Here is a 26,562-nt window from a genome sequence, read left to right as displayed (position 1 = left end):
TTCAGTGGAGAAAATATGGAGCCATGTGACATGTGCACATGTGTTGAAAGAGGGAACTAAATGTACCCCTGTGGGTCATGTGACCACTCTTTTGCATTTTCTTTGGTTAGTATTTGAGTTCCCCTCCCCTTAGAGAGCATTGAACAATTACATTTTATTATGTTTTTATACAAAAAAGCTAAAATAGACTATGTTGCCTGGAGGCAACACCGTACCATAGAGGGTTAAGAACGGAAACAGCTCCTGTTCGCTCCTCCACCCTCTGCTCTGTTCAATGACGCTTTACAACATCGCTTTCATCAAACACGACACGAGTGAACGCAAGAATCAATTACAGGTAAAAAGCCATAGCCTACTATCCTTTATCAATTAATTTGCATGATTGTGTTATAATGCTTAGATTTGTCGTTAATGCGAAACAGAGCGGGGCAGTTTCTCACCTGTCTTCGTGTCCGTGACGATGCTCAACACAGTGTGGTTTTAGCAAAGGCATGAAAACAGAGGAGCTGTCACGGTATAGTTCAATCAAACGATTACAGCGCCGAGAAAATATCGTTGGCTCTTAAATGTGAGCTTATGTGAGCTCTTTAAAATATCACTACAGACTCAAATTCATGTTGAGTTAGATTTTCAGTGCTGCGTTTTATGGAGAAAGGTGGTGCATCAACATTAGGCGTGTATTTCATATCATTTTATGAGTAAAGTGAGTTGTAAATTCACTGTACAATGGAGATTTTCAGATAAGGATGAGGTGTATGACGTCATCCAGGGCTCGCTCCAGCATGAGTCTAGAGAAGCAGCGGATATGATGTGTGATGTGAACGGGAATCACCATCTGTCATCCGCAGCATCATCTGTGTAAACTGTGGCCTGGTTACATCTCCACATAACTGCTTATTATGATTCATTCATTTAATCAAAATTAAGAGTTTTTATTTTTTACTAAGCATTAAACACTATTAAACGTTTATGTTGAATATTCAAAAGATATTATCCCAGGTTATATGATTGATAATTAGTAATTCAGTTCTGACTTTTTAGGAATTCTGTCTGTATGACTGCATTTTTTGGTTACCTGCTAAAGGTATTGTCACTAATTTAATACATAGGTTCTATTATATTCATTATTGCATAAAAACAAATATTACGGCTCAATTATAGTTTAAAGAATTTGTCTACTGAGGTCTACTTATTGAGACCAGGGGAAAGGAAGCCCACCCGTTAAAATGATGTACCATGATTTGTAGTAATGGCCCCGTGACTGTGTGTAAATTATGCACAACATTTCATAACACAATAAATGCAAGTTGAATAATTGACTGGTTTCTATGTTATATTACACAGCTCTCTGCTGTGTAGGATCATAGTCGATTTGTGTGTAATAAAATTTACTGGAAGTTGCTGGATGTAAATTCTTCATATTCAATCAGTGTTTTAAGAGCTGGATTCAGTTTTTCTTTTGTTAATCTAAAACCACTTAACATTAGACATACGTTTACAACTGAGACAGTCAATAAATGTACATATCTGATAAATACAGGTCAATACAAAGGGACTAAACCCATCTAGACAGGCCTAGAATAGAATGTTATGAAAATATATAAAATGACCAATAAAAATAATAATAATAATTTCACCACACTTTAAATATATATATTCAGCCTAAACAATCATTAATTTCTGACTTTGCTTTTCAGTATATTATATTTATTCTATGTTTATTTTTATTTCAGGTTTATAAGGCCTGTTTGACTCTGAAAACTATGGACCAGGTGTGACCTTCGTGTATTTCATATCATCTCCTTTACCAACTCTTCATTCACTATCAAGATGGCGTCATGTGTTTCTGGATGCTCTTCAGTGATGAGGTTCTGTCAGAAGCTGAACAGGCTAAAGACGCTGGAGGATGACGTAATGGCAACATCACTGAAACGTTGTCTGTCCACAGTGGACCTCGCTCTGCTTGGTGTTGGTGGAATGGTGGGTTCAGGCCTGTATGTTCTCACAGGAACCGTTGCTAAAGACACTGCAGGACCGGCTGTCGTGGTGTCGTTCCTCATAGCAGGAGTAGCGTCTCTCATGGCAGCGCTGTGCTATGCTGAGTTTGGTGCCCGTGTACCAAAGACAGGCTCCGCCTACATGTTTACTTACGTTTCTGTTGGGGAAATCTGGGCGTTCCTGATTGGTTGGAATGTCATTTTGGAGTATATGATTGGCGGGGCTGCAGTAGCTCGTGCGTGGAGTGGCTATTTAGACTCTATTTTCAATCACCGCATCCAGAACTTCACTGAAAGTCACGTGATGCGTTGGGACGTGCCCTTCATTACTCATTACCCAGACCTCTTAGCGGCCTCCATCCTCCTAGTGGCTTCATTTTTCATCTCATTTGGTGTTCGTGTCTCATCTTGGCTCAACCACATCTTTTCGGCCATCAGTATGGCAGTCATTGCCTTTATCTTGGTCTTCGGGTTTGTACTGGCCGACCCAGTCAACTGGAGCGCTCGGGAGGGAGGCTTTGCCCCGTTTGGATTTTCAGGTATTATGGCAGGAACTGCAACATGCTTCTATGCCTTTGTTGGCTTTGACGTGATAGCGGCTTCCAGTGAAGAAGCCAGTAATCCTCAGAAGGCTATTCCTAGCGACTGCCATCTCATTGGGCCTGGCGGCCACAGCGTACGTCCTGGTGTCCACAGTTCTTACATTGATGGTTCCTTGGCATACACTCGACCCAAACTCAGCTCTTTCAGATGCATTCTTCAGACGAGGATATAGCTGGGCCGGGTTCATCGTGGCTGTGGGTTCCATCTGTGGTGAGTATGAGTTAGTGGTTGACATAGAGGATTTTCAATGGCCAGTGTTGATATAGTGAGCAGGGTGATTGGGTGATTTAATACAAATATACGCAATTATATGACAACAAAAGATGTACACAATTTTTCATTTAATAACAACTTATTTAACGCAATAACTATTCATTCACAAATTTTATTTTAGATAATAGTGGCCAATCATATTAGCAAATTATTCAGTCTTGACATCACATCTCTTTTTTGATGCGCTTTTAGGAATTTATTTAATATTCCATCCTGGTTTGTTTGCATGTCAACTTACCCATTGAAAAAAATTATTACCTCCAGTGAACGTCTTTTAAAATTTTGATTTATTTTATGGCCATATATATAAAAAATTTATACTTTTATAGCTAGGATGCATTAAATTAATCAAAAATGGCACTAAGACCTTTATAATGTTACCAAAAATGTCTAATTCGAGTAAATGCTTTTCTTTTGAACTTTCTGTTCATCACGTCATCAAGTATAACAAAAATATTAAGCAGCACAACTGTTTTCAGCATTGATAATAATAAGAAATGACTCGAGCACCAAATAAGCAGATTTCTGAAGGAAATTACTCGAAAGAGTAATGTTTCTGAAAATACAGCTTTGCACTGCAGTCAATATTCAGTCTTGCAGTTTAAAATTTATTGACTTAGAAAACAGTTATTTTAAATTGTAATAATATTTCACAATATTAATGTTTTTACTGTATTTTTGATCAAATAAATGCAGCCTTGGTGAGCAGAACAGACTTTCAAAAACATAAAAAAAATCTTACTGACCTCAAACCTATGAACGTTAGTGTATGTAGAGATCCATATTGATGTTCATATGGTCACATTGATGTAAAATATTTTTTTCTTGGAAGACATGACTGAACTTTAAAGCAGTCTCTATAATTGTTATGTTCATAAAGATGGAGAAATATGGAGTTATACTGTTTCCTATCTTGTCTAATTATAACTGTCTAATCTCTTTCATCTAGCCATGAACACTGTGTTGCTCAGCAACCTCTTCTCTCTCCCGCGGATTGTGTACGCCATGGCGGAGGATGGCCTCTTCTTCTCTGTCTTTTCTCGTGTCAACCCTGTAACCAAAGTCCCGGTGATCGCCATTCTTGTTTTTGGCAGCCTTATGGCGTTTCTTGCCCTCATCTTTGATCTAGAAGCACTAGTCCAGTTCCTCTCTATTGGCACTCTGCTTGCTTACACTTTTGTAGCGGCCAGCATCATAGTGCTCCGCTACCAACAGGATAAATGTACTGGTAGCTCTGGAGGAATCAAGACCGATGCTTCATCCACACCTTCACTGAACCAGTCAGGGCAGCAGGTGGATCCGTCTGTGGCAGTGAACGAGACCCAGACCTTTGCACAGGACAGCGGAGAGCCGAAGGAGTATGAGTCATTCTCTGATAAACTTCAGCTGGTGGAGAGGCAGAAGGCGGTGAAGGAGAGACACGCTGCTGGGACACTGAAGGCTCGCTGGGAACCGTATCTGGGCCGTATACTGGGGGACTGTGAGCCGGGGGAGGTGGTGGCGTTCTCTGTGCTGGCTCTGATGGTCAGTGCTGTCTCTTTAAGTGCTGTGTTGGTGTTTGGGACTAACCAGCTGCATCTGCCTGTGTGGAGCTTCACCCTGCTGCTGGTCATCTTCAGTCTGGTCTTCCTGCTCAGTCTGGCTCTCATCTGGGTCCATGAACAGCAGCCCAATAACAAGACCTTTCAGGTTAGTCACATATACTGCAGTAATGAGGGGAATAGATATCTGCTAAGATATCCACAGAAAACCACAGATATCATATAGTTTAAGGGTTAGTTTACCAAAAAATAAAAATTATGAGATCAATTACTCACTGGCATGTCATTCAAAAACCATAATATTTTCAGTTCATCTTTAGGACACAAATGAAGTATTTTTTTTTATAAATTTAGAGTGATTTCAGGTCCTCAATTGAATATATTCTTCTTTTGTTAAACAAGTTCATAAAGAGATAGTAAAAGAAATCCATATGAATTAATGTTGGATTTTATTTACATATTGATCAGCGAACATACACAGAGCACTCTCTTTATGAACAATGTTTTGGGGGATTAGAGTTTTCATGGAGGGACAGAAATTTCTCAGATTTCATTAAAAATGTCTTCATTTATGTTTAAAGATGAATATAAGTCTTATGGGTTTGAATGAAATGAGAGTGAGTATTTGATTATATAATTTTATTTTTTGGTTTAACTATCATTTTTAAAAACAGTGGGAATGAATGTATTGTACATGTAGCCTAATTAGTTGAATTTAGATTATTACGGAAGCACATATGTTTTTATGCACTCAAATATTCGTCTAATATTTGTTCTGTGCAACATTTAAGGATATGTCTAATGAATGGCGTTAGCGCTTGTCAATACAACAATCAATGCCATTGATCATGAAGTGACGCATCAGCCTCAGCATTGCTCATGCGCCGCATTGCTGCTCAGCTGTCGAGCCTTGTAAAGTGGTGCTCAAAGTTCAAATTAAATATTAAAATAATTAACAGCTTGTTTCATTACATCTATCTTTGAATGAATCCGCTTTTTTTTTATTTCCATTGAATGAACAGTTTAATGACTCACTCAAAGACTGTCCCTTCCCGCCACCTGTTGGCGTAACAATGTAACTGGACTGAGTGACAGCCTGTCTAGAATGCGCAGAGACTTTCAATGCCAATACTGGTGAAATATCAGCAGAAAGCCTCTCGTAAAGTGAGATTCAAGGAACTAACTGTTATATAACAATGGCCTAACAAGCTCATTGTCAGGTTTATGTTGTGTTTATTATATTATGTGGACCCGACCCTTATTTTGACATTGTATCTTCATTTTACTCCACTTTGTTTTAACGCGCTTTTTAGTTTCGGTTTCATTACTGAACATGTACTCGTCTTCGTGCCTGCTGACCACAGCGTAACACTTATTTATTTAGCAATAAATAAATGGAGATAAAAATGCATATCGCGCTGTTGAGTCACTCAAAATTATTTAAAAGACTTCTTTAAAGTCACTGAGTTTTACTTTTACACTTACATTTACAAATTGCCCTCTTAATGTATAAAATCTGAACTACCTGTAGCAGGATTTCTTTTAAAATCTCTGTGTCTATGATTTTCAACTGAAACATTGTGCTTTACTATAAATAGCTTATTATAACTTATGACACAGGTAGGCCTGTCACGATTATGAAATTTGGCTGACGATTAATTGTCTAAAAAATAATTGCGGTTATGCCGATTAATTGTAAGTTTTAGGGCTTTGACGATTAATTGTCTGTTTTAGGGCTTTGTGCTTCATTCATTAAATAATTGTGATGAATTTAATCCTTTGTAAGTTATCATTTTGCAGTATAAGATTACAGTTAACACCTTTAAATATTAAATAAATATATTCAATAGCTATGACAATTTGTTTATTAAACTTAGTGAGTGTATAAATCAGCAGCAAAAAGTAATTTTTGAAAACACCTGCACTAGTGTTGTCACGGTACCAAAATTTCAGTATTCGGTACCGATACCAGTGAAAATCCACGGTTCTCGGTACCAATTTCGGTACCAAAGCTTAATTTAGATTAAATTTACATAATTATATTAAAGTGTATATCACAGTTACAAAGATGGAAACTGTAGTATTAAAAACACTTTACAATAAGATTCCATTTGTTAGATAACATTAGATAAAATGACCTAACAAAAAAACAATAGTTATATACTGTCGCAATTATTCTCCTTTAGGGGTTAATTTAAAAATACATTTTTAAAATCAAAAGTTAACATTATTTCTGTTAACATTATTTAATGCACAATGAATGAAGTGAACAAACATGACCAATCAAATGTTTGTATTAAATAACATTCACAAACATTAATGTTGTAAAAATATATTGTTCACTCAATGTGTTATGTTAGATAACACATTAAGTGATGTTAATGAATGGTATCTTATTGTAGCATTACCAAACTATACAGGAGATAAAATATGTTTTATTTGACTTGACTATACTTTTATTTAATCCAAAACTGTATTCATATTTAACTTTAAAAGGGCTTTTTAAACCTGCTAAGAGTTATCCAGCCAAGAATAAGACTAGAACTGCTTTTCTGACGGACTGATATTAATGACGGCTTTTTATTTCTCATCTCCATAAATATATCTAGTAGTAAAGCTAATGCAATGGCTAGAAATCAATTAATAGGCCTATGTCACACTTCCTCGTCGTCATGGAGAGCGCAGTTCGCACAAGAGTTTGTACTCCCGTGGCGTCTGTCGTTGCTATGCATCCATGAACGCACTGCGGGAAAAGCGAGCGCGCCGCTTCTATTATGAGCGCGCTTGCCGCGCGCCATTTGAAATAACGTATCTGCACGCGCAAAAACATCAGCACCACATCAGCAGCAGCACCGCCGATCGCCATCAGCGCTTTTATGAAGAGGACGCAACTGCACGCGCTTCGGGCATGCACGCGCATCAAGTAACCGGACGATGCGCGCTGTTTGAATGCTGAACGGAATGATTGACAGCTGCAGGCGAGTTTGTGAACTTTAATTTAACAATGTAAATATACTTCTGTCCCTCACATTAAGCTATGGAATGGCTTCAGATGACTTTGAATATATTGCTGGAAAACGTAATTAGTGCTTGTCTATTTATTTTGGTCCATGACTCCCCTTGTGCCCTAGGCCTATAAAAGAGCGCAATAATCGCGGTTGTCTGAAACAATCGCGGTTAGATCAAATAATCGCGATCAGACGGTTATTTAATTATCGCGACAGGCCTAGACACAGGCACAGATAGCAGCTTTTAGCTGACTTTGAATGAGAGAGAGACTCTGAGGTAATCAGGACTGGAACATAGTTAGGGAAAGAAACTAAGTTAGTTTTTTTTTTTTTTTTTTTTATCTGAACCTCAATCTGAACGTCAAACTTGAATGACGCCATTCTTCCACCTTTTTATAAAAAATCGGTCTTTACAACTTTTACTTGTAACAGAGTAATATTTGACCAGTAGTATCTGTACTTTCACTCAAGTAAGTTGTGTACTTTGTCCACCTCTGCCTCTCGAGGGTAGGTGGAAGAATGGCGTCATTCAAGGGAAGACCGTGGTTACGGTCTGAGTGAGGTCGAAAAAGATCTGCAAAAACCAAAGCCAGTCTCAAAAACGCCGTTTGAAATCGCTGGTGTTTCTGACGTCACAAACTACTTAAAGACATATCTTACGATGTCGGAAAGATCCGGGAGGTCCTCCCGGAGAGATACCGTAAATACCTGATCTTACACAGCTTCTCTGGCTGCAATACCGTATCAGCAATTTCTGGGTTTAGCAAACCAAATTTGCTCACCAAGCTCTGCAAGACTGACAAAGCAGAGGGGGCCATTGATGTGTTCAATGACATCAGAGCCAAGAAAGAAAAGAAAAGTGACATCATCAAAGCTGGCTGCGAACTGTTCAAGCTCACATTCTGCAGAAATCCAGCTGAAGATTTGGAAGACTTAAGATTTGATATCATCAGCAAGCGGGCCGCAGCCGGAAGTATCAAGCCTGAGAAACTGCCTCCGACTACAGGAGCTGCAGCACAGCACTCTCTGCGGGCATTTCTCCAGACCAGAGATCGGCTACTGCTACAAAGTCCATCACTGGATGTCCTTGAGTATGGATGGAATCAAGGAGAACAAGGTTATGCACCAGTCCCTACAACAGATCCCATTGCACTGCACTACCTTCTGAAGTTTGTCAGCTGCAACTGTGCAGGGGACTGTGACACTCTCAGGTGCTGCTGTAAAAAGCAAGGCGTCAAGCGTATTTCTGTTTGTGGGAACTGTCATGGTAACTCTTGCCAGAACATCAACCAGCCAGATGATAACAGGAGTGAGGGAGATGTAGGGGAGTTGGATGAGGTTTGTTAAAGGTGCATTAAGCAAGTCTCTGAGTTTTTGCAGAACTATGCCCCCTCTGGCGGCAAGCGAAACTGCAACCAGAGGTGTGCACGCTCACGGACAAAAGTTTTCTTTTTTTTATTTTACGTGTAGTTTGCGTTGGTGTTTGAAATGAACTATAAGCAGGTCTCTTACAATCCATCTTCTACGGAGAATGCCGGCGAATACACAAACCTGCCAGGCATAGCTATGTGAGCGTGCCGTGAACGCGCATGACGTCACGCCCAGTCTAAAATTCCGGCCCGAATCCCTCTTATTTATTTTACTTTACAGGATTATAGAGACAATCTCAGTGATCAGAGAAGGGCTCATTCAGCCCATCAGGCAATTGTTTAAGCATGTATGGGTTAGAAAACGGGTATTTTTAACATGAAAAGTTGCTTAATGCACCTTTAAATTTTAAACTGATTGAGTAAGTTTTGTAATTGTTCAATAAAACCATTTTTGTGTGGTTTTTTTATGGACTTGGAGTCATTTTTACTCAAAACTAATGGCTGGGATAGATTTAGCACCCCTAAAAACCCCTAGTTAGACATCTCAAAAGGTAATATTGGTAAAAAAAATACATTATTTTTACCCAGGCCGTCTGGCCACCCCAACTTTGATTGCCTCTCCAGGCGTTTCCCCGAGGATTTGGCCGTGGATAAATTGGGAGGTGTTACTAGACACCTATAGGAACACATGGTAAAAAAAGCTATTGGTAAGAATTTTTTTTGGCAAAAAAAAAAGCCTAACTTTCCCTAACTAACACTGCATTTCATAAACTTCTATCATCAGACTTTATCTACTATTTTTTGACTCTAGCCCAACTTAAGACATCTTTTCCAGAAATGACATGCGTTTTCAAATAAACATTTTTGCAACTTACATTTGTTGGAGTTGTCTGTAATTTCACACCAGCCTGTATTTATCCATTCACTTATAAAACATTTTTTTTATTATAGATCTTTCCTTCAAAAGGATTTCCTTAAGACTTCAATCTTTTGACCTTATTTTTATCTCTTGTTCTTTCTCAGATGAAAACTTTAATATTGTCACATTAAACACTGATCTACTTTCAAACCCACAATTTCAGAATTTTACAGTTATGGGCTAAATGACCCTGCTGACCACTGACAGATGACACTCTCTGTCATCTGGTGGATTTGTATCAGCCTCAACTACAGCAGCAGACACCTTGCCTACATTTTGATTATTGTGAGCTTGCAAACATCTCCAACTTACTGCACACCATTGAGGCAGTCTGTCCCAATCAGTAATGTAAACAGAGCCACTGATAAGCAGTTCTCTGTATTCTTTTGACAGTCCACCAGTGGCAGATTCAATCACAATATCCAAATCATAATCTTCATCATTATCATTGGCAGCACATTCATTTTCATAAGCTGCACGGAAACGCTCAACATATTCTAAGGGGTTTTCACAAAGTTTCTGTTTAACTTTAGACACACTTTAAGGAAATGAAATGTCCAAGGAAATGATCCCCAACCCATAATTAATCATCGTAAGCAATATGAGACTAAAATTAGAATTTTTTTAGGTTTTTTCTTTGTTTGTAGCTAGTCAAGTTGTTGTTTAACTTGCCAACCCATTTTCTTAATTTCTGCAAATTTCTTTGAAGTGAGGACTTCAGAGCAGAGCTGCTTACAGCATATCTTAGTCACGGGTTAAAACTCACCTCACCTCATTTCTAACTCACCATAGAAATCACCTTCCCTGGTCACAGAGCTATTTATACCATTGAACAGGCCTTTAATGGAATTGCAGGCAAGTCTACAACAATTGTATAGGACTTGGAAATATTTTTGAGTGTTAAAGTCCGCATGAACCGGAAGTTGCAAACGACTTTTCTCCAGTGTTGTGACGTATTTCCCAGTGAAAAGGAATATTGAACAGAGGGCAGGGTTTTACTCTAGCGCTCCTCCTCTCCATCTCTGCTCATAGCAGACTAACGGTTTGAGGGGAGTGGTTAAGCGTTTCCCAACCCAAGCCGTCAAACCTACGTCATCAGGGAAGGTCCTCCAATGCAGAGGGGAGGGGCATTTTCAGATTTTGATTAAAGATTACAAAGCCAAAAAGTTTTTTTTGTGTGCATTGACTTGAATGGATGAATTGTTCACCACAAAACGATAAATTTAGGCAAACAAAGTAAATATGGTCAATTTTGATTTCGTGTGGACTTTAATGTTCGAGGTGACAGATTTAGGCTAAACCGTTTTACTTCTGTAGCTTTCCCAAAACGTTATTGGGGCTCTGAACTGCACCCATGTGCGTATAAAGCGTTTGTCTGGTCCACATGAAGCAACCTTTGTTAACAGGAAATCAGTGCACAGTATAAATGTTATACACTGAAATGTGCACTGAAATGGTTATTTTCAGGGTTATGTTCTGTTCAATACAAATTACACTGATCTAAAAAAATTCTTAAAATACCCTATTCTGAGGACTGATTTAACATTTTTATGCAGAGTTTAAATGAAGTTACCCACATACCTCTTTATAGACATGTTCTGTTATGCCTATATTGTATTGTAGTGACCTACATTTTTTTAGTTTTTTACCCCCAGATGGTCTGTGATGCAGACTGTGTCATCAGGCAAAATGGCCTGGCTCAACCGATGACTCCAGAATATTTCGAGCCTTTTCTCTTTCCCAGAAACTGGCTCAACGTAGGTTATTCATGCAAAAAGTACAGCTTTAAAAACACATTCACCAATTTCTAATTACAAACAAATTGTACAATTTGTATTGTCTATTATTTTTACTCTATCCAGGTGAATTCTCAGGAGTTTTGCTGGGAGACAAGGGATATCCCTGCCTATCTTATCTCTTGACTCCCTATCAGGAGACCCAGACTGAGGCACAACGCAACTACAACATTGCCCATGCACGCACAAGAGCTCGTATAGAGATGACATTTGGTCTCATTAAATCAAGATTCCAGTGCCTTAACCATCTCTGAGTGACTCCACAAAAGGCATGTGTTGCTTGTGTTGTGCTCCATAACATTGCCTGCCTGAGATGAGAGAGACCACCAAGGATGGTTGTAGAGGAGGACTGGGGCAAAAAGGTCAGGTGCCATTGCTTCATTATGACAGTTCTACTTGCATCTTTCTCCAGTTTTTGGATTTCCAGCGCCAGCTTTCTCATCTTCAACTTCTTATATTGGATGTCTATTAGAGAGGATTATATAGTACACGAAGATTATATATAGAGAACTACTAGTTACCGGTAATGTAACCCCACCTATATTGTGTCTCCTATCTAATTAATCCTCTTTTTATGACTTACACTTTAGTGTACATCACCTTCTTATAGAATGCAGTGTGTGTTTGCTATATCTATTTGAGCGTAAATGGACACAAACGGCAAGGCCCATGTCTAACCCATAGACTGTAAAAAAATATGGACGTAGTGTCCGTGACGTCACCCGTAGAGTTCTGAAGACCGTTTTTGAAGCCTAAAGTGGGCGTAGCCGACCGTCGCCATCTTGGCAGCGGGTCACTCCCGGATAAACGAAAATGGGCAAAGAAGCGGTACGTGGGTGGAGCTGAGGAGCCTGGTGCTGAAACCACGCCCACCTACCTCGACGCGAATCACGCGATCAAGTTGTCTTGGATACTACAAGATATTGGCGCCGGCGGTTGATTTTGAATTTTGAACCAAGCAAGCTTACCATTGAGGTAAATTAACCTGAACCTACACAACAAAACTTGAAATAAATGTATGTTATTTATATTAAACTACACAAGGTTGAAAACGCTGCAGCATTTTAATACATGTGGTAACGTTTATTTTCAACACTAACGTTAGATGACTTGCAGAAAACATTAACAGTTGTCATGATTCATGAATAAGAATTGACGTTAACGTTATTAACTTTACTTAAAAACTTACATCTCAAATAAACTATTTGAAGTAAATCAGTTAACCTGAATTTATGAGTGTCTATTTGAATGTCAACTGAATATAACGTTATAAGATTCGTACCGTTTAGATTCGTATTAGCCAACATAAAAATGTTATTACCATAGGTTATTACTCATTTACATTAGTTAGTTTATTTTTTACAAGCTGTGTATTTTTTTTAGTGATCGATTTTGAGGTGATGGCCACCCGTGATGCTGCATCCACATCTGCACATAGCTTAAACTGTAAGTACTAGTCTTGTCTATTTGACAGCTGATATATTATGTCTGTCTTAAAAGGACAACAACAAATTAGATTGTCATCTATATTTTGAGGTGTTGCTCCCTTGATCTATGTTCACCTTTCATAGTTAAATTCTTAATTTTCATTACCTCAAGCATTTATTAAACTCATTTATTTTCCTTCCATAGACATAGTGTGGATCATTGGTGACAGCTATGTGAGACGTGGTGCCCAGAGAGCTGCAGAGACCATGGGAAGCAACCTCAGTCTGCCAGGAGTCCGGATATGTTGGTTTGGTTGTGGTGGACTGCGGTGGAAAGGACTCCTCCCCTTCTTCTCCCACTCCCTGCGAGGAAGAGCAGCACCGGATGTCCTCCTCATCCACTGTGGCGGCAACGACCTGGGGGAGGTCAGCAGCGTCCAGCTCGTGAACGCCATGAAGGAGGACCTGCACCAGCTTAAACTCCGGCACCCGGGCATGAAGATCATGTTTTCAGCTGTGACCCAGAGGTGCCGGTGGAAGGCTGGTGCCAATCCGGTGAAAATTAACAAGGCAAAAAATTTTGTTAACAGTGTTATGGCTACATTTGTTCGTAGCTTAAATGGTGCCATGATTGAGCACCCTCACATTAGACATGACAGTCCTGGGCTATTTTTGATAGATGGAGTTCATTTCACACCTAGGGGAAATGATATGTTTTTAAATACAATAGCTAACTGCCTTAAAGGCCACATCCAAATGCAGTGAACTGCTTACAGTGGGCAGTGTTACTGCTTTTGAATTTTGCCTTTAGGGCCATTTTGTTAGGCCTAAATATAGCCCTGACCATCATGGCTAATGTTGAGTTTTTTATGTTAATTTAGAAACACCTGTAGCCATAACACTGTTCCCACCTCTGCTCTTCCTCATCCCTACATTTTCCCATCTTTCACAGTTGTATGAGCAGTTTTTATGGAATGCATTGACTTTTCATTTCGTTGCTTTATGAAGTAAATTTAGAATAATGTTTTGATTATTGTTTTAGTGTTTATCAAAAGTGAGTTGCCACAAACACTTAACAGCTGAACTACAACTTCAGATATGTGTTTTTTTTTTAATCAGTAGTAGACTACAAGTTAAACAAAAAGCTAAGCAAAGCAAAATGGTGCAGGCAATGACAGAGAAGGTATAGAGCCATGATGGAAGCTGGAATCAGAACACTCCACATCTGGAGGATGGATACTGCAATCAGCTCCTCTGGCACATCAACAGACAACATGAGTATGGTTACTGCCACACAAAAATCAGTGGACGTCACACACCCTACATGAGAGAAAGATGACAAGGTTAAAAAATACTGGTACAATACATTCAGTATGGCCTGTCTTGGTTGAAAGCCCACTCACCACGACAAGGTGCAGGCCATGAGTGAGAACATATAATACGGGACAAACATACGAGACACTACAAAACGACAGGTACAAGACATGGAAAAAATAGAAAACATACCACCGATACAACACTGGAAAAGCAATATACAATGGTGAAAACTAAGGGATAGGAACAACCTTAAATATTAACATTTTGCCCAGCTGTAATGAAAACAGCAATCAGGCCAAAAAAAAAAAAAAAAAAATCACATGAGAATCAATATAAATAAAAATTACATTTAAAGCTATTTTTCTATAACATAACTTAAAATACTGTATTAATGTATTACTGTAACACTTCAATAACGCTATATAATATAAAACCAAACTAACCATGGATGTTAACTTTTTGACAACAACTAACAGCTAACAACTTAACATGAGAGAATACTTTTTTAAAATATATAATTTTTTTTGTAAATATGTCATGAACTGATCCTTGACTTTGACCAGAGACAATTTATATGAGACATGCCACTTCCTCAATCCTCAATACAACTATATAAGGAAAACCCGTAACGGCAAAGATGGCGGTTGTATGCACATGTCCCGCCCCTCCCGCCGGAAAGCCAATCATCTGCTTTTAACAGTCAGCAGCTGACCACTAAGGAGCGAATGTACAGTGACGTGACATAACTGCCATATTCAACCTGTGCTTTCGCGCTGTGGCTGGCGCTGAGCCAAAGACGGACGCGCTCAGCGCTTGTCATAGGCTCTATCACAACTGTTCAGTGTTTTAACCACATAATGTTTATTTTAGGTTTAAATTTAAATACATATAATTGTTTAAGTGCTTGGCACAACACCGGCATTCTGGATAGAGACGTAAATGAAGTTTGGTGTCGTGAACGTGAACCCTTACGCATGCGTAGTAAAGGTATAACCTGTGGGGAAAAGGGCATTTTAAACCTTATTTTGGGGCAAAGTCATCAAACTTTTTCAGCGATTTTTATCATATTTTACTGCTGTTTCTATACATGCAGTTTTTATGTCCCGGTGACCAGTGAAAGTGCAGTTCTGACTCTCTGCCCATTCATTTAGATAGGAGCCTGGTCTTGTTAGTCCGAAATAGCTGCCCGGAGGCGTTGCCAAGATGGCGGCCGAGTGGCACGACTTGCCTAAAAGGACTTTGCTTTGACACAGAATTCCAGAAACTATCTACATAAATCTTGACCAGGGAGGTTGCATATGTATCACATATAGTAATAAATGTCAAACAGATCAATATCACCTATGTATAACTTACAACTGTGTCAATATTGCATGTTACTGTAGCATCGCAGCATGTGATTTGTAAGAGTTGGGCCCCGTTCATGCAGACTCCAACTGAAAATCATCCTGGGAATTGGTGGGGTTCGCAGTAAGGTACATCTGACATTGAGGTTAATTTGAGACAACACATGTATGTACGTACTTCTTTTAAAGCAGACATTGAACGTTACTTAGGCCAGACCAGGCTCCTATCTAAATGAATGGGCAGAGAGTCAGAACTGCACTTTCACTGGTCACCGGGACATAAAAACTGCATCATACTCATATTGTCTACATATGAAATAGGGATGCCACTTACCACCTCATCAATACTTACCAAGCGTGTTATTTTTGGCTGTTGTTCTTTGCCCTTGGAGAAAGAGAAAATGGTTGGCACAGCAGTGTCCTTCAGACATGTCCTTCCCTAATAAAAATTACAGGAAGCATACAAAATATGACATTATTGGTCATATTGGTCATATTGGCTGTTGTGTTGCCATTAAGGCAAAATGTTAGGGACTTTTAATTTGATAGAGACTTTTATTTTGATATGATGTAGACCTGGAGTTTGGGGTTAGAGATTATTTCCTGTACAGAAGTAAGGAAGCTGACAGAATGTGAGCACATGTAATCCATTTGTTGTTAGCACTAGAGGCAATGTCGTAAGTACAAAATTCATTTTTATGTTAATAAGTTAATGTTAAAATACTGTTTAAAAAGCAAAGACTACACATAGTTACAATATTTATTTACATGTATTTACAGGTATATTTCATTAGACAAGATTTATGTTAAAACAGTCGAACTTTATTTCTTTGTTACAGTTTTCACTCTGTCATGTAAGATGATGTTGAAGCCACAGTAAACAGCAAGAAATCGCTCACTACGACTTGTCGTCATTTTGCATCAGAGTTAGCTGGTTGTATAGCTACAGTTGCTACACTGCAGTGAGGACAACACAGTGAAAAGACAGAGAAAAGTTAGTGTTGAACATCGTGGCAAGATGGAAGGAAAACGTGCTAAGTCTTCCGTAGCAAGTGGAAGTTCTCACTCATCTGTGTCATCAAGGAGTGCAGTAATCCGTGCACGGGCTAAAGCAGCAGCTGCTAAAGTTCGTGCTGAATATGCAGAAAAAGAGGCTAAAGCTAAAATAGAAAAGGCAGCTAAAGAAGCTGAATCACAGTTGGAGAAGGTAAAAAGAGAGACTGAGCTTGAAACACTCGCCATGTGTCGTGAAGCAGCGGCTGCTGAAGCTGAAGCAGCCGTTTGGGAATCAGCTGACTCAATTGCGAAGTCTATTGTGTTGGATGAAACAGGCTCGTCAGGTGAAGATAAAATGGAGCGGACGAGCGAATACATCCAAACTCATTTTGGCCCAACTAGCTCCCCAAAGCGAGAAGCTATGAACGCTTGCTCTCAAGCTTTTCAGCCTGCTACAGATGGCACTCTCATTTTCAGTCCGAACAATCCCTTCTCTTCATACCAGCAGGTTCCTGTTTCTTCACATGAGCCACGACAGGCTAATAACATAGGAAATGGGAATTTATCAAAGGATGGTCTAGACGATACTTATGTGCCACCGGCTGCCAAACTGTCATATGGTCAGACTTTATATGACAGAGAGGATGCTCAAGTCGATTCAAAGAAGTTTCATACTGACTTGAATATTTCTGCTCCGTGCTATTACCCCCAGCTAAAAACTGATCAGAGCGTGTCTGCAACTGAACATCTTGCGCAATATTTAGCGCGACGTGACCTGGTGAGTGCAAGCTTGTATGAGTTTGATGATAAACCAGAAAATTATCGTGCTTGGCAGTCTTCATATAAAAATGCTACACAAGGGCTGGGTCTCACTGCTACTGAGGAGCTAGACTTAATGACTCGGTGGCTTGGCAAAGAGTCCAGCAACCAAGTGAAACGCCTGCGTTCAGTGCACGTAGCAAGTCCAGACATAGCACTCAGAAAAGCCTGGGAACGTCTTCAGGAATGTTACGCAGCACCAGAGGTAGTTGAAAAGGCCCTCTTCACTCGACTTGACAAGTTCCCCAAGGTTTTGGCGAAAGAAAATCTAAAGCTAAGAGAGTTAGCAGATCTGCTGATGGAAGTGCAGTGTGCTAAGGAAGACGGCTACTTTCCAGGTTTGTCCTACCTGGATACTGCACGAGGCATTGAACCTATAGTAACCAAGCTGCCTTATAGACTTCAGGAAAAATGGATTTCTGCGGGTTCAAAGTATAAAGAAGAAAATGGAGGACGGTTTCCACCATTTGAATTCTTTACCAGATTCATGTGCTATGAGGCAAAGAAAAGGAATGATCCCAGTTTTGCCCTTTTAAATGCTAGTGGATCTGCTGTAAAGGCTAAAATTCCCCAATTTAAAAGCACCAAGAACCCCATTGCAGTTCATAAGACCAATGTCTCCCCAGCAGAGTCGAGCACTTCCAGTGATCCAAATAAGAGCTGCCCTATACATGCAAAGCCACATCCACTGAAGAAGTGCAAAGCCTTTAGAGCCAAAGATCTTCAAGACAGGAAAGTCTTTCTGAAGGAGAGAGGATTCTGCTTCAAATGCTGTGGCTCAAATAGTCATGTGGCGAAGGACTGCACTGCAGTAGTGAAATGTTCTGAGTGTGACAGCACCAAGCATGTCTCAGCTATGCATCCGGGCCCTCCACCAAAGATCACTGCTCCTGTTACCTCGCCACAGAATGGCGGGGAGGGAGAAGAGGGTAACGACAGCAGGGAAGTCGTCAGCTCAAGCTGCACTGAAGTATGTGGTGCAGGACAAGTTGGGAGGTCATGTTCCAAGATATGCCTAGCAAAGGTGTATCACAAGGGCTGTCCAGATAAAGCTATCAAGGCATATATCGTTTTAGATGACCAAAGCAACCGGTCATTGGCGAGGTCCAGTTTCTTTGACCTTTTCAACATTCAGAGTAAGCCATATCCTTACTTACTGAGAACGTGCTCCGGCACAGAGGAAACATTTGGCAGAAGGGCTGAAGATTTTATGGTCAAAGCACTTGATGGGAAAGTGACAATCCCTCTTCCCCCACTTATTGAATGTAACGACTTACCTGAAAACCGGGCTGAAATTCCCACGCCGAACGCCGCTCTTCATCAACCTCACCTCGTCAAGGTAGCAGAACACATTCCCGAGTTGGACCCTACTGCGGAGATCCTCCTGCTGCTTGGTAGAGATATAATTAGAGTGCACAAAGTAAGGGAACAAGTAAATGGCCCTCCCAACGCCCCCTTTGCTCAACGTCTTGACCCAGGTTGGGTGGTGGTTGGAGAGGTCTGCCTAGGGAATGCGCACAAGCCAAATGTCAGCATTTACAGGACAACAGTGCTTGATTGTCAACGGCCCTCGCTCCTCCAACCGTGCACAAGTGTTATGCATGTCAGGGATAAGCTTCATGGCAAAGAGCCCAGGAAGAGTGTCTTAGGGCCCAGCAGGGCTAAAGAAGACAGGCTGGGTAAAAATGTATTCGATCGCACCGAACAGGACAACAAGCTGGCACCATCAATGGAGGATGAGACTTTCTTGAACATAATGGACAAAGAAGTCTACAGAAATGATTCACACAGTTGGGTCGCTCCACTACCGTTCAGACAGCCTAGAGAACGTTTGCCTAACAACCGCAGCCAAGCACTCAAACGTTTTGAATCACTTCGACGCAACTTGAGGAGAAAGCCGGAGATGGAACAGCAATATGTGGCATTCATGGGCAAACTGCTGGAAAATGATCATGCTGCGGTGGCACCAGAACTAAGGGAAGATGAAGAGTGTTGGTACTTACCAAGCTTTGCAGTGTTTCACCCACAAAAACCAGGTCAAATCAGGGTGGTGTTTGATTCGAGCGCCCAACACTCCGGAATCTCCTTAAATAATGTGCTACTGACTGGCCCTGATCTTAACAACTCCCTTCTGGGAGTACTCATGCGGTTCCGAAAGGAAAAGGTGGCTGTTATGGCAGACATACAGCAGATGTTTTACTGCTTCCTCGTAGAAGAAAAACATAGGAACTATTTGAGATTCTTATGGTTCAAGAACAATGATGTGGCAAGTGAAGTCGTAGACTACAGGATGAAGGTCCATGTGTTTGGGAACAGCCCATCTCCAGCAGTGGCAATTTATGGGCTTAGAAGAGCTGTCAGAAAGGGTGCGCAAAGATATGGACAAGACACCGTCAACTTTGTCGAGCGCCACTTTTATGTTGATGACGGTCTTTGTTCTGTCCCTACTGATGCTGAAGCCATTGACTTGCTGCGTAGGACTCAGGCTTCATTGGCTGAGTCCAACCTTAGGCTCCACAAGTTTGCATCGAACAGTCCGGCTGTCTTGGCAGCTTTCCCAAGTGAGGACTGTGTGGCAGCTAGAAAAGAGGTAGACTTCTGTGGGAAGGAGTCGCCCACCCAACGCAGCTTAGGCCTCTTGTGGGAGGTAGCTAGGGACACATTCACCTTCTCTGTGTCAACTGACGTAAAACCGTTTACCCGCCGTGGAGTTCTCTCCATGGTGAACAGTGTTTTTGATCCCTTGGGTTTTTTGGCTCCGGTCGTAATCCAAGGAAGAGCCTTTCTCAGAGAGCTGAATTCTGAGGCTTCAGAGTGGGACACTCCATTACCTGAAGATAAACTAGGCAAGTGGGAGGCTTGGCGAAACTCACTTCAAGAGTTGAAGCACTTCCATATATCAAGGATGTACACAGGCATCTCTCTAACCAAAGCCGAACGAGTGGAACTCTGTGTGTTCTGTGATGCTTCTACAATGGCCATTGGGGCTGTAGCCTATTTGAAGACCATCCAAGAAGGCATTGTTGACATTGGATTCGTCATGGGGAAGTCTAAACTTGCTCCTCAATCAGAGCCAACCATACCGAGACTTGAGCTGTGTGCTGCGGTTTTGGCTGTGGAAATGGCCGAACTGATTCAGGAAGAACTGGACTTGAAGTTGAATTCCATTAAATTCTACACGGATAGCAGAGTGGTCCTTGGATACATTCATAACCAATCCAGACGGTTTTATGTATATGTCCACAATCGAGTCCAGCGTATTCGCCAGACCACAAATCCTGAACAGTGGCACTACGTACGCACAGAGGACAATCCGGCTGATATTGCGTCAAGGTCTGTTCCAGCATCACGTCTCACACAAACAATGTGGTTCAGCGGACCTACCTTTTTGCGTAAGCCTTCCATTCAACCAGAGCCTATTCAATCATTCAGCTTAGTCTCACCAGAACTGGATGCAGAGATTCGTCCAGATGTGAAGAGTTATGCCACCCAGCTACACGAGAAAGGTCTCAGCATAGAGCGTTTTGAGAGGTTCTCCACCTTTGACACACTCCAGCGAGCTGTGGCACTCTTAATTCACACTGCAAGATCTTTCAAGTCCTCTAACATCATGGACAAGTGTAGGGGATGGCATACATGTGAGCTGCCTCGCTCTCCGGATGAGCTTTCCCAAGCCAGAGAAGTCATCATTAGAGCCGTTCAGAGGAAAGCATTTGGAAAGGAATTTGAAGCTCTAGAAAGAGACAAGCCAATTCCTCTAAACAGCTGTCTACGTCGTCTCAACCCTATCTTGCAGAATGACCTCATCTGCATTGGTGGCCGTCTGAAAAACGCAGACGTAGAGATTGAGCAAAAGAACCCTGTAATTCTCCCAAAAGACAACCATGTTTCCTTACTGTTCATCAGACACCATCATACCCAAGTAAAACATCAGGGCCGCCATTTAACAGAAGGCGCTGTGAGAGCTGCAGGACTCTGGATCTTGGGAGGTAAAAGGCTCATTAACTCAACTCTTCACAAATGCGTGACCTGTCGTAGACTCAGAGGTCGGATGCAGGAGCAACTAATGGCGGATTTGCCACCTGAACGTATCAAGGCCTGCCCTCCCTTCACGTATGTAGGGCTAGATGTCTTCGGACCATGGCACATCACTACCAGACGTACAAGAGGAGTTCAGCCTGAGAGCAAACGGTGGGCCATATTATTCTGTTGTATGAGCTCCAGGGCGGTTCACATTGAGGTGATTGCTTCAATGGACACTTCAAGCTGTGTCAATGCCTTAAGGCGTTTCTTTGCCATAAGAGGACCAGCCAAACAACTGAGGTCAGATTGTGGCACGAATTTCATTGGGGCCTGCAGAGAACTTGGGATGAGTGCAGAACAACCAGACACCACTGTGCAGAGGTACCTACACCAACAAGGATGCTCCTGGGTGTTTAACCCACCTCATGCTTCGCACATGGGTGGTTCATGGGAACGCCTCATTGGAGTGGCTCGAAGGATCCTGGAGTCAATGCTTCTTGAACATGGCACTCGCCTGACTCATGAAGTCTTGTGCACTCTAATGGCAGAGGTGGCAGCAATTATGAATGCAAGGCCTCTGGTTCCAGTTTCAAATGATCCAGAGGATCCATTCATTCTCACACCATCTATGCTGTTAATTCAGAAAGTCGGCACCCCACCTCCTCCAGGAGACTTTACGGACAGAGACCTCCTAACCAAGCAGTGGAGACAAGTACAAGCCTTGTCCAACATGTTCTGGCGCCGTTGGAGACAAGTGTATTTGTCAACTTTACAAGGCCGAAAGAAATGGACCAAGTCCCAACAAAATCTGCAAGAAGGAGATGTCGTCCTCCTCAAGGACAACCAAGCTGTCCGCAACAGCTGGCCTATGGCGATAGTCACAAAGGCTATTCCTGGAAAAGACGGGAAAGTCCGTAAGGTGGAATTGAAGACCACAGATCAAGGACATTCAAAAAAGTACCTTAGACCAGTAACAGAACTTGTTTTGCTTCTGAGTAGAGAGTGATGTTCATCTGTTTAGTTAATACATAACTTGTTTGTTTAGTGACCTCACAGATGTCAGGCGGGGAGTGTGTTGCCATTAAGGCAAAATGTTAGGGACTTTTAATTTGATAGAGACTTTTATTTTGATATGATGTAGACCTGGAGTTTGGGGTTAGAGATTATTTCCTGTACAGAAGTAAGGAAGCTGACAGAATGTGAGCACATGTAATCCATTTGTTGTTAGCACTAGAGGCAATGTCGTAAGTACAAAATTCATTTTTATGTTAATAAGTTAATGTTAAAATACTGTTTAAAAAGCAAAGACTACACATAGTTACAATATTTATTTACATGTATTTACAGGTATATTTCATTAGACAAGATTTATGTTAAAACAGTCGAACTTTATTTCTTTGTTACAGTTTTCACTCTGTCATGTAAGATGATGTTGAAGCCACAGTAAACAGCAAGAAATCGCTCACTACGACTTGTCGTCATTTTGCATCAGAGTTAGCTGGTTGTATAGCTACAGTTGCTACACTGCAGTGAGGACAACACAGCTGTAAATGGCTGTTATTCATAACAGAGATGTATGCGTTTATGTTTCATTATTCGGTCTAACACTAGTATGAATGTACAGATTACATTTAAAAATTATTATTGCTATTAAACAAATATGTAACTGTTCGCAATAACTGTCGCAATAATTATCACAACGGAATCATTGTGTTCCACTGTCTCGCTTGGAGAATAATTTTTCAAACATGAATTTCACAGAGAGAATTTTTTTATTTTATCGTATTTGCATAAAAGGTAAGGCTGCACAATATATCGAAATTATCGAAATATCACAAATGTATATATCGCGATATGCATACCACCACAGCGTGCAATAACTGGGGTCATGAAAAAAAAGACAAAGAGAAAATAACTCAAAAAAAATGTTTTAGCTTTAACAAGAATCAGTGTATAACATGATCTAATTATATATATCGAAAGATAGATGACTAACTTACCGTTACTGACCACACTTGTCTTAAGATGTTAAGAAAAAAACATTTTACGCAGGTTTACAAATAAATATTTCTAGATTGTGTCAAATGTTAATATAAAGAAACGTTTAAATATGTTACTTACAATTGTTTGTCACAGCTCGTCGTCTTCCAGAAAGTTCGTCTCCTCCGACCGTTGCGCTGCAGTGAGTGAGCAAGGAAGGATGCGCATGCGCAATTGAATGTTCATGCAATGTGAGTTGTGGGCGGTGTTCTTTGTATGAATATACAAAAAAAAATTCCGTTCAGTTTTTATTATGTTAACTTTCTAACGCCAAGATTGTGTATTATAATTATTATCATTTACATATGCAGTACGTTATACATATTTAATCTTTCCACAACAGTGACAAATGATTCCTCTAAACAAGAAGATATCCCTACATTGAAATGAATGCAAAACAACGAGGCCCTTATAAAAGGTACCCTATTTTTACAGCTTGAAGCTGAGTATAGATAATCATTTCAGTTCAATACATTTGAAATAATTAGTAAATTTAAAATATGAATAATGCAAATTATTTTTTCATAAATATTGACATTGTACATCTAATACAATGTTATTTATATAATTATTTGTTTTTGTTGAAAGAAAGTTTTTTTAATTGTTTAATAATTTTATTGTTAATTTATATTGTATCCACACTTATGGTTTACAGTCAAAACAGACCCGAGATTATATTTGTATAATTAATTATTTTATTTTATATTAAAATAATGTTCAACATTTCATTTCAGTAATGTTTCTTTAATATTTGGAATTTTGGAGGACATAACATGTTACTAAACAATATTCTAAATATCTAAATTATGGACCATTTAATTCTACATAATTTGTTTTACAAATCTATTGGTGGTATCAGATAGAAAGAAATAAAGAAAATCATCTATACAACTATGGTTTAGCCACTAGATACCTTCATTCATTCACTCACTCATTTATGTCTTAGCATGGGTGTCTAAATGTATGCATAGCACTGTATATCTTTATAATAGTATTACTTGAAAGCACTGCCACATGTTAAAATAGTCTTTGATATTACTAGATTTTTGGATCCAGAAGCGAGTTGCCCCCTTCCAAAAACAAGTCGATGGCGGACAAACAACACTCCTCATTACAATTGGGATGATCTTACCCATCAGAATGACTCCCTTGCGGACAGTGAGGAAGACGTGGAGGAATTTTATGATTCTTTTGATGAAATGGACCATGGTGAAGATGAGTGGAGTGACACTCAGGGAGAAATAGACTCTACTATGGATGACACTGCTGTCACAAATTCTGATTCAAATGCACAATTTGAAAAATCTGGGGCCCCTCTTTACACAGGATCAGAGATAACAATTGCACAGGCAATAGTTCTAATTTTGTCCTTTTCTCTGAGGCACAGTTTAACAGCAAGTGCTGTGGAAGACCTTTTAAAGCTCTTAAATGTCTTTCTCCCGAGTAGCAACATATTGCCAGAGTCTCTCCACCTCTTCCGAAAAATATTCCATGATCCATCTGAGTCTCTAAATGTTCACCTTTTCTGCAACATTTGCCAAACATATCTTCCAAAGAACAACATGCATTGTCCAGAGTGTAATGAGATAAATTACCCTAAAAAGAATATTGCAGAAGGCAATTTTTATATAAGTCTCTCTATCGAGGACCAGCTAAGAGACATCCTACAAAAAGATGATTGTGCATTTCAATCAGAAGTATATGGAACAAATGATGTGAGAAAGGGTGAAATGTATCAAACACTTCCTAATTTCACAGCTAATGACATATAACTACTATGGAACTGTGATGGCATTCCAATGTTTAAATCTTCATCTTTTTCATTGTGGCCCATCAGATGTGTAATAAACGAACTCCAACCAAATGTTCGTTTCAAAAACATGATACTCGCAGGCGTCTGGTTTGGGCGTGGTAAACCTGACATGTCCACCTACCTTAAGCAATTTGTGGATGACATTCTAAAAATCAATTCACAAGGTCTGGAATGGAGACACCCACATTTTTGAAACATTGGCTACTTCTGGTCACTGCCATGTTTTGCTTTCTGAAAGACACTGTCACAGAAAATGACTTGGTAGCAGCAACATCCAAGATCACAAAGTTTGTGCAGGAGATACCAACGACATATGGCTTGTGCCAAATGTCCTTCAATGTCCATCAACTTACACATTTGCCCTTCTCTGTCAAGATGTATGGACCTCTTTGGTGTACATCTGCATTTTCATTTGAGGGTCACAACCAGAAACTGAAGAGGTTGTGTCATGGAACAAATTGTATTCCATCTCAAATTGCACGCCAATTCAACATACTTCAGTCAATTCCCCAACTACTTAAACGAACAACGACTAGTGCTGATGTCTCAAATAGGGTGGGCAAACTTGTCAATGACTGGCTAGGTGTTTATCCTCTTGTTGCTAAGGCGCAAAAGCTAGAGGGTCTTGTTTTGCTGGGATGTTCTCGACAAAAAATGTTAGATCACAAAGAGAAGTTCTTAATGCTCCCAGTCTGTGATCTATCTGAAAATGATGAGTACTCTGCAGAGACATATGACAGAGCAATTGTGAATGGAAAACTGTTAACGACAGAGAAATACGGAAAGGAGTACAAACACAACAGTTTTACTGTCCAGCTAAATAATGGTTGCATTGGAAAGATTGAGTCAATTGTAAATATCATACATGATCACAAAAACAATCCGCTCATCCAAGTTCAGCTTTTACAAACCACACTTGCTGGTTTTGTGTCTGAAGGATCTCCTTCCCATATAAAAGAAGTGGTGGCAACTCCAACACGTATGATTGTAAAACCTCTGGAAATTGTCCGCAAGGTTGTGCACATTCGCTTTAAAAAAACATGCTATATTGCATTACAACCAAACAGCATCGAGCTTGACTGATGTAGGCCTAGCATAAAGCTCAGCTGATGGCTGAATATTTTTATAGTAACTGAGCTGCATGGTGTTCCTGCAAGTGTAAATAAATCCTGTTATTGTGTCTACTATATGACATTCTACCTAAATTGTATTTATATTATTTTATTTATGAATCTATCTATAATGTATATAATATCTGAATTGAAATGATTAAA

The 26,562-nt window shown here is 40.1% G+C and overlaps 1 pseudogene across 1 annotated transcript; it reads left to right on the top strand.

The window, feature by feature from the left end:
- Positions 1-239: 239 nt before the first annotated feature.
- Positions 240-26,560, top strand: LOC311277951 (cationic amino acid transporter 4-like; annotated as a pseudogene). The gene is made up of 10 exons (XR_014630336.1): positions 240-337; positions 1,734-2,810; positions 3,823-4,562; positions 11,367-11,468; positions 11,574-12,482; positions 12,891-12,953; positions 13,140-14,212; positions 23,572-23,666; positions 23,819-23,893; positions 24,518-26,560. The product of XR_014630336.1 is annotated as a cationic amino acid transporter 4-like (transcript).
- Positions 26,561-26,562: the final 2 nt, after the last annotated feature.

This window comes from Rutilus rutilus (genome assembly GCF_951802725.1).
Source record: "Rutilus rutilus genome assembly, chromosome: 19".
Classification (NCBI taxonomy): Eukaryota; Metazoa; Chordata; class Actinopteri; order Cypriniformes; family Leuciscidae; genus Rutilus; species Rutilus rutilus.
The sequence above is the reverse complement of the archived record's forward strand: the minus strand, read 5'-3'. Positions and strand labels throughout refer to the sequence as shown.